We start from the raw sequence: 7376 nt of genomic DNA on the forward strand, positions 1-7376 counted from the left end.
AAAGGATACCTTTTTGTTTTGGTGTATAGTGAAATGTTAATATTCAAACTTTGAAAAAGGTAAAATATTTTACAATTTAGTAATTTTTTTTTATATAAAGTTGTCATAGGATTTATTTTAGGAAGTCAGGTATTGTATCCAAATTTGTTGCTATTTGCCTTTAAAACTATGTTAATTAATTGAGTGTTTTTTTTTGACAAGGCCTTCGAAAATTGGGCAAATGAAATCAGCCTCTAAACAATTAGGCAACAAGCCATACAAATAAATATAAACGTGCAAAAGAAACTTTAGCTTTTATAAGGAAGTCAGCAGAGAATACAGGAGGTGCCGAGAAATAGAGTTAAGTGAGATAGGACCAACTTTAGAAAATTGGCTTTATTGTACTTTACAAAAGTGAAATGCACCAATTTTAAAGCAGTTCTTCATATTGCACTTTGACAATGTTATATAAGACGAACTTATTTTGTCTGTCAATTAAGTAAATCCCCTGCTAGGTTGCTTTGTTTCTTTGTATTTAAGACAAACCATTCTATTGAAAGTAAAATAGAACCAATTTGGCTTTATTTAACTTTTTTTACTCGTAAGTGTAATAACATCAACTTTAGGAAATTGGGCTTCACGGCACCACTACAGGAAAATATAAAGAATGCAATAACTTGATCCTGCATCTATCTAGTTTATTTTAAGATTTGAAAGATTTAAAATATACCTTAAAAATATATTTATTTTCAAAAATTTAAATTCCATTTATTTTCTCAACAAATGTTAATACATCAGTCGGATAAAACAAAAATATGTATTTAGATATAAAAGAAGCCATGCTTAAAAAAGAGTATGGAAACAATTCAGGCCTTTCTTAAAAAATGCTAAACTCGAATCTGCGTCAAGACTTAATTCCCGAATTCACGAGACACAATGGACATAATGGCTTAAGAAGTAGGGAAAAAGACAGACAAACAGATGGAAGGAAAAGTTGAATATAGTTGTTTTGTGGAGATATTCAAAAAGTTAATGCTGACTTTTTAGTGTGGCATTTTTGGTAAGATAACTTTTTTTTCTCAGAAGTAGTATTTAGTGATTTTCTTTTTTTTTTTTACCGAAAGTTAACAAAAATTCTTTTTATTGCCGATTTGTCAAATTGAAAATTTTGACATTTCTCGACCTTTCCAGGTCCCTAGAATCGAATTAAAAGATTTTTAGAGAGATGTCTCTGGGTGCGTTAGTACGTACGTTCGTACGCCTATACATTCGTACGTCTGTACATCTTTACGTCCGTACGTTCGCGACGTTTTTTCGTCGTCCATAGCTCAAAAACCCGCAGAAATATTGACTTTAAATAAATTTTATTATACAGTTAAAAATGCAGAAAGGATTTTTAAAAAATGTGAAACTTTTTGGTTAACCCTAAATATCTCACGAACCAATAACGCTATAGACTTGAATTGAATTTTATATTATATTTTGTAACGCGATACCAAACAGATATATTTTTGAAAGTAAATCCAATAAACAATTAAATTTGTGTAAATAAAAAAAAAATATTTTTCACCCAGAAAGTTTTACAAACAAACTATGATTTTATCTCCAAAACAATTTTTCGCAACGACAAATAACGTGTTTAACATCCCATAACATTTTGAGAAAAATCGAATGGACACCCTTTTTACAAAAAATAAAAAACCTAACAAAAAATTAATAAAAGTTAGTCAAAATTAAATTCAACTCAAATATCTTTTTAACAATTTGAGATATTGGCTTTGAACTAATTTTATGTTTTAAAACTAATTGTTTTCAACATTCAGTAAAATTTTGAGTAAAATCGAAATGATAGTTTTTGTTTATAAGAAATGCAAACCTAAGAAAAGCATTACTGAAAGTTGTTAAACATTGATATTCAACTTAAATATCTTTTCAAAACATAAATATATCGGCTTCAAACTTATTTTATCTCACAGATATCGTTTTAACAATTCAGTACATTTTTTATAAAAATCAGCCGGTTCTTTCATAAAAAAATAAAACTATTTTATTAAATGTAAAATTTGTTGTCAGTTTTTAAATTTTAAAGAATTCAACTGACAACTTTTTTAACACAACACAAAAACCTACAAACTTTTAAGAAAGAAAAATCGGCTCCCGGAAATAACTTCAGAATTTTTTTTGGAAAAAACGCCAGAAAATTCTTCATACAAAATTCTGACTTTTTTTATAAGAAAAAAATCCCAAATTTTTCTGGCAAAATTTCAGAATTTCAGTAATTTTTTCTAAAAATTTGCTGGCGTTTTTTCCATTTACAGAAATGGAAAAAATTCAAAAAAAATATCTGGAAAAAAAGCCAGAAATAAAATATCTGGCGTTTTTTCCTTTTTATGTCTAGGAAAAAACGCAAGAATTTTGAATAATTGTTGTAATAATTAAACAGTTTTACTACACATTCTTTGTCTCTATCATCTATTGTAAGAATTATTGTTTAGTTTAAAAGATTCTAATGATGTTGACACTAACGTTTACTCTGACGAGGAAGAAGAAGCGGAGGAACATCCTGAAGACGTAAAAGAAGCGGATGTAATATTGTGTATTATATGTCAGGGCCTTCCACCGAACGTCGTTGGGTTGTTGCCGTGCCGATATATGAAAATATGCTCGTAGTGCAACTTAAAGTTGCAAGCTCAAGCAGTTGCAGATTCAAACGAAAACTACAAATGTCCATGCTGCCGGGAAATCGTAGCAGACACTTTGCAAGTTTACATTTAGTAAAAATATTTTGTTCTTTTCTATTTTGTTAAATAAATTGTTGAAAATAAAAAAAAATTATTGAAAACTTTAGTAATTTTATGCGTGGCAGCCACGCCTTAACCGCGCAGGTACGCGCCGACGACCCCCCCCCCTGTTTTTTGATGTTGTGATAAAATGTCTACAATATTGACCAAAAAGCGACTTTTAAAACGCAAAACATTTTCTGGATTTTTTCCAAATTGATATTAGGAAATTAGGCCAGAATATATCAATTGGTTTTCTGGCCTAATTTCCATTTTGGTTTCTGTTTTTTTTTTTTTTTTCATTTCTGTCTGGCACAATTTTCAATGTTTCTGGCTTATTTTCCACAAAAAATTCTGCTTCTTTTTCCAATTTGAAGCAGAAAACATTTTCTGGCGTTTTTTCCAAAACAAAATTCTGGCGTAATGTCCGGGAGCCGAAAAATCGACAGGCGGGACGGGAAGTTATTAGCGTGGGTCGCATCCCAGCCTCTTTTTAGTATGGTCTCTGTTTTTTTAATATTTTTGTAAGAAAACTGTCGGTTTTTTTTCAAATGTTATCAAATATTTGCAATACTTCTATTTGTTCGACATACATTCCAGTCAAAAATTAGTTTTTAACAACTTTTAGTATGATTTTTTATCAATTCGATTGTTTTAAAAATTATGTAAGTTTTCAAAAAAATGCATTCCTTGTTGCATATAACTATTCTAAAGATATTTTAATTTGTTGTTTATCAAAAACCAAGTTACAAAAATGTTTTTTGCAGTTTTATGGTTTACAAGGTTTTTGTTAAATTTTTTGTGTGTTCATTTAAATTAAATATGACATCACAAAATATAAAAAGTTGGATTGAAAGTCAAAAGTGTCATTGTTTTAGGAGTTGTTTGGGTTTAACCAAATTTTTCACTTTTTTTATAACAACTACAATGGTCAAACAAAACCACCTGCATTTGTTTGAAAATCCTTCCTCGACCAAACGAGGGGTTTCTTCGTTTGAAAATAAAATTATAGGCTTAATTTTTTTGATTGTTAGTCATTGTTATATTATTAAGCAATTAAACATTCTTAAATTTCTAAATGTTTCAAGTTTCCCATAAACTAGATCCTTTTTCTTTAGATAGATTTTCGTCTTTCATATCTGATAAAATAAATAAATTGAGACATTGGTTTCAAACTCATATCATTTTATAAAAAGAGGCTGGGATGCGACCCACACTGATAACTTCCGATCCCTTCTGTCGTTTTGTCTTGCTTAAAAGTGTGTCTATATGTACTCGTATCAATTTTTACCAAATTTGCGTACTATTTTTTTTTATGAAAAAACGGACTGTTGGATTTTTATATAAAAATTACTGAATATTGAAAATAATATTTTCTGTGAAATAAAATATGTTTGAAGACAATATTTTTAATTTTTGAAAAGCTATTTGAGCCGAAAGTAAATTTTTACCAAGTTTTAGTATTGTTTTTTTTTAGAGTTTTATTTTTTGCAATAAAACTGTCAATTCGATTTTTTTTTTAAATTTTACCAAATGTTGAAAACAATATTTTTTATAAGATAAAATTAGTTTGAAGCCAATATTTAAAATTTTTGAAGAGATGTTTGAGTAGTAAATCAATTTTTAACAACTTTTATACATTTTGTTTAGGTTTTTATTTTTTCTAAAAAAAACTGTCAATTCGATTTCTCTCAAAATTTGTCCTAATGTTGAAAACAATATTTCTTAAAAGTAAAAATTAGTTTGAAGCTATTATCTCAAATTTTTTAAAAGATATTTGAGTTGAAAATCGTTTTTTACCAACTATTGTACATTTTTTTTTTTGTATTTAATTTTTTGTAACAAAACTGTCAATTCGATTTTTTTCAATATTTTTCAGAATGTTGAAAAAAATATTTCTTATAAGATAAAATAAGTTTGAAGCCTAAATTTCAAGTTTTTGAAAAGATATTTGAATCGATATTCAATTTTTGCGAACTTTGAGTAATGTTTTTTTTAGATCAATTCGATTTTTTTCAAAATTGTATCATATGTCAAAAACATTATTTTTCGCTGCACAAAATTGTTGTGGAGATGAAATCATATTTCAGTCGTAAAATTTTGGAGGTGACACATTTTTTTTTTAATTTTATTGATTTATAAAAAAAAACCGTTATATTGAGTTTTTTCAAAAAATATACCTGTTCGGTATCACGTTACAATATATTATATAAAATTTAATTTAAGTCTTTAGCGTTTTTGGTTCGTAAGATATTTAGGGTTAACCAAAATTTTTAGCTTTTTTTCAAACTGCTATGGTAAAAAAACCACCAACGCAATTTTCTTGAGAGCATTTTCTGCATCTTTCTGCCTTATTATCTGTATGACAAAATTTATTTGAAGTTAATATCTCTTCTGGTTCTTGAGCTATCGAGGACGAACAAAACGTCGAGAACGTACGAACGTACGGACGTACGAACGATATCGATGTGCAGAGTGTTAATGTTAGTGTTTAGTGACAAAGTAATTTATATTTGATAAACCTCCTATAAAACGAAGGAATTTAGGTAGAAGAACCCGAACTGCTACAAAACAAGCTAATTACCGTACTAATTGTACTGCACAAAAACGTGAAGGCCAAATTGAACCTGAAAGAATTCGGATATCACAAACGCGTGAAGCTCGAGCGCGACATTCAACTAATGATCGCTCAAGTTTGAATCGAGCTGCTTTCAGTTACGATTTGTCAATTGACTACAGTAACTACCAATGTGTTGTTATTGGTTCTATGAACTAAGTTTGCTCACACTGTGACACTCAAGTCAAATTGACACCATTGGATCCACCACCAGAGCCATTGTACTCATTGGTTTCAGGAAAACTAACAGATTCCATACATTTTTTGAGACATATCCAACACTATAACAATTGCTTTTAAATGACTTAATTTGGGGCAGCAAATGTAGTACGGGAGAATTTCATGCCAACTTTCAAGGTATGTATTAGAGCAGTTATTCATAATTATTTTAGCGAACACATTTTTCTATCACCTAAGTTAAGATGTTTATTGATAGATATTAATTACAACTAAATGTATAGTTTTTAATATCAAATATTTAAGTTTGATCCAATGCTTTTAACCAAGAGTTGCATCTATAAAAATACTTTGAAAGAATTAACTCAAACAAATCTTCAACCGTTAAATGAACAACAGAAGTATGTATTTGATCCTCTTTTGAAAGTAACAAATAATGAAACTGAAGGTATTTGCTTCTTAGATACACCTGATGATACAGGAAAAATTTGTTGATAATATCAATAATATTAGCAACAATTCGATCACAAAATAAACTGCAAAGTGTTAGTTGCCATACTCCTCCGAAACGGCTTAACCTATTTCAATGAAATTTTGCATATACATTCTGTAGGTCTGAGAATAGGTTTTTATACATTTTTATATTCCTATATATTCGTACACGGTGCAACGATCATGCTATAGTATTCAGTGACGCTGTATACAATGAAGCATTCATTGCTATCGATGATCTTTGCATTATCATTACCATTTTAGCACTCAATAAACTCGGTATTCATTCACAAAATCGAAATGCATGAGACACTGAGTTGAATCGTAAACTACAATAAAATATTGTAGAAATGGCAGCGATTGTTGCTCGCACTGTCCCACTAATGAATGAAGAACAAAGAACCCCTTATGACCAAATCATGCTCGCAGTTTCATCAGGACTAGATATATTCTTTTTTATTGGATGCACCAGGTGGAACTGGCAAAACATTCCTTATTTCGCCAATTCTCGCTAAAATACGATCAAATAATGGTATCGCATTGGCTACTGCATCTTCTAAAATTGCGACAACTTAATTAAAATGAGTCAGAACAGATCATTCACTATTTAAACTGCCATTAAATATTCAATAAAAAAAAACATCCATGGCAACATGGCTGGAACAGTGTAAAATTATCATCTGGGATGAATGCACTTTGGCACAACGAATTAAATCTCAAGATAAAACATTTCTTTCCAGGAGACTTGGTGTCAGACAAATCTATTGATATAATTTGTGATAGCTGTAAATTATCTAACTGAGTCTAGATTGGCATCGCATAATTTGAACTGAAGGTTGGATCTCCGATAAATTTGCATGGTAATTTGAACCCATCACGGTAGTGCAACGGCACGCGATCATTGATTAAAAATTAATGAAAAATGTTATCGAAGCCAAATGCCAAATTCCGAGGTAAAAATATATCATTATCAGAAAGCCCTATTATACCCACAGATGTGCCAATTCAATTCAATCACCTTTAATTTCCAATTAGATTAACATTTCAAGGCCAAAATGTCCCTGTCTGCGGCTTAGATTTGAACACTTCGTGCTTTTCACATGCACAATTATACCATTCAGTTTGTTTGTATTGTCTTAATTAGCGATATGTTTATAATTTTAAGGAATTAGTTTTAATAAATTACAAATATTTGTTTGGTAATTTGTTATTTTCATATTTTGCCACCGTTTACAGTGCTCTATATTTCTCCCACTTATATACCACATAAATACCCACTTAGGCCGCGTTTCTATTTGCAAGTTAACTCGCGGAAGTCTTGCAGAAGTTTC

General features: G+C 29.7%; 1 protein-coding gene across 1 annotated transcript in view; it reads right to left on the reverse strand.

Moving 5' to 3' along the window:
- The window catches only part of LOC129940234 (neuropeptide F receptor), a 233005-nt gene that overhangs the window by 152504 nt on the left and 73125 nt on the right, over positions 1-7376 (reverse strand). The gene's annotated exons all lie outside the window — the stretch shown is intronic.

The sequence above is a fragment of the Eupeodes corollae genome, chromosome 1 (genome assembly GCF_945859685.1).
Source record: "Eupeodes corollae chromosome 1, idEupCoro1.1, whole genome shotgun sequence".
Classification (NCBI taxonomy): Eukaryota; Metazoa; Arthropoda; class Insecta; order Diptera; family Syrphidae; genus Eupeodes; species Eupeodes corollae.